Source organism: Oncorhynchus mykiss, chromosome 19 (genome assembly GCF_057628025.1).
Source record: "Oncorhynchus mykiss isolate SJ-2025 chromosome 19, ASM5762802v1, whole genome shotgun sequence".
In the NCBI taxonomy this organism is placed as follows: domain Eukaryota; kingdom Metazoa; phylum Chordata; class Actinopteri; order Salmoniformes; family Salmonidae; genus Oncorhynchus; species Oncorhynchus mykiss.
The window spans coordinates 70861750-70864249 of record NC_143040.1 but is presented as its reverse complement, the minus strand read 5'-3'; the positions used below and the strand labels follow the sequence as shown (position 1 = coordinate 70864249).

Sequence of the window (2500 nt, the reverse complement as noted above, 5' to 3'; positions counted from 1 at the left end):
GGTGTAGTAGACCTCACAGTGAAATGCTGAATACAACAGGTGTAGTAGACCTTACAGTGAAATGCTGAATACAACAGGTGTAGTAGACCTTACAGTGAAATGCTGAATACAACAGGTGTAGTAGACCTTACAGTGAAATGCTGAATACAACAGGTGTAGTAGACCTTACAGTGAAATGTTGAATACAACAGGTGTAGTAGAATTTACAGTGAAATGCGTACTTACAGGCTCTAACCAATAGTGCAAAAAAAGGTGTTAGGTGAACAATAGGTAGGTAAATAAATAAAACAACAGTAAAAAGACAGGCTATATACAGTAGAGAGGCTATATACAGTAGAGAGGCTATATACAGTAGAGAGGCTATATACAGTAGAGAGGCTATATACAGTAGAGAGGCTATATACAGTAGAGGGGCTATATACAGTAGAGAGGCTATATACAGTAGAGAGGCTATATACAGTAGGGAGGCTATATACAGTAGAGGCTTTATACAGTAGAGAGGCTATATACAGTAGAGAGGTTATATACAGTAGAGAGGCTATATACAGTAGAGAGGCTATATACAGTAGAGAGGCTATATACAGTAGAGAGGCTATATACAGTAGAGAAGCTATATACAGTAGAGAGGCTATATACAGTAGAGAGGCTATATACAGTAGAGAGGCTATATACAGTAGAGAGGCTATATACAGTAGAGAAGCTATATACAGTAGAGAGGCTATATACAGTAGAGAGGCTATATACAGTAGAGAGGCTATATACAGTAGACAGGCTATATACAGTAGAGAGGCTATATACAGTAGAGAGGCTATATACAGTAGAGAGGTTATATACAGTAGAGGGGCTATATACAGTAGAGAGGCTATATACAGTAGAGAGGCTATATACAGTAGAGAGGCTATATACAGTAGAGAAGCTATATACAGTAGAGAGGCTATATACAGTAGAGAGGCTATATACAGTAGAGAGGCTATATACAGTAGAGAGACTACATACAGACACCGGTTAGTCAGGCTGATTGAGGTAGTATGTACATGTAGATATGGTTAAAGTGTCTATGCATTTATGATGAACAGAGAGTAGCAGAAGTGGGTGGTGGGACACAATGCAGATAGCCCTGTTAGCCAATGTGCGGGAGCACTGGTTGGTCGGCCCAATTGAGGTAGTATGTACATGAATGTATAGTTAAAGTGACTATGCATATATGATAAACGGAGAGTAGCAGGCAGCTTTTTGGGTGGTGCAGCTGGCTTAAACGTTTGGGAGGGTCACATGTATTTGTGAGATAGTGGTTCTCAGCTCCAGACCCAGTGCTGGAGATACAGGAAGTGTTAATGTTCAGAGAACACAGTGATGTCATGACTGGCATGGGTTCGTATCCCTTTGATCCAGCAGTCATACTTGGCTTTTGGGACTGGCATGGGTTCGAGTCCCTTTGATCCAGCAGTCATACTTGGCTTTTGGGACTGTCATGGGTTCGAGTCCCTTTGATCCAGCAGTCATACTTGGCTTTTGGGACTGGCATGGGTTCGTGTCCCTTTGATCCAGCAGTCATACTTGGCTTTTGGGACTGGCATGGGTTCGTGTCCCTTTGATCCAGCAGTCATACTTGGCTTTTGGGACTGGCATGGGTTCGTGTCCCTTTGATCCAGCAGTCATACTTGGCTTTTGGGACTGGCATGGGTTCGTGTCCCTTTGATCCAGCAGTCATACTTGGCTTTTGGGACTGGCATGGGTTCGAGTCCCTTTGATCCAGCAGTCATACTTGGCTTTTGGGACTGGCATGGGTTCGTGTCCCTTTGACCTGGTTAGGACCCAACTCTCAGCATGAAAGCCACATGCTGTAAACTTTCCATCAGCGTCCTGCAGTGACATAATGTGATGATTAAGATTATCGGATGATGTGGGATTTAGGTTAGGGACTATTGGTGCATTCCCAGAAGCATTTAACTGTGCTGTCTTTCCCTGCTTTTAGTCTCTGAATTCACTCATTTGTGTATATATATCATTGGCTGGCCTGTATCTATGTATTGTCTCATCTATATTGGGGCGACAGGGTAGCCTAGTGGATTCAAAATCTGTTGTATCTATGTATTGTCTCATGCTGGTCTATATCATTGGCTGGCCTGTATCTACGTATTGTCTCATGCTGGTCTATATCATTGGCTGGCATGAGCATGAGACAATATCATTGGCTGCAATGATATAGACCATCATGAGACAATACAACAGATTTTGACCTTGTAAGCTCGGGGATTTGAACTTGCAACCTTTCGGTTACTAGTCCAACGCTCTAACCACTAGGCTACCCTGTCACCCCAATATAGACCAGCATGAGACAATACATAGATACAGGCCAGCCAATGATATATATACACAAATGAGTGAATTCAGAGACTAAAAGCAGGGAAAGACAGCACAGTTAAATGCTTCTGGGAATGCACCAATACTCCCTAACCTAAATCTATGTATTGACTCATGCTGGTCTACATCTGTGTCC

At 42.6% G+C, this 2500-nt stretch overlaps 1 protein-coding gene across 1 annotated transcript in view; it reads left to right on the top strand.

Annotated features, from left to right (window-relative positions):
- atl1 (atlastin GTPase 1) overlaps positions 1-2500 on the top strand; it is a 31293-nt gene that overhangs the window by 5634 nt on the left and 23159 nt on the right. The gene's annotated exons all lie outside the window — the stretch shown is intronic.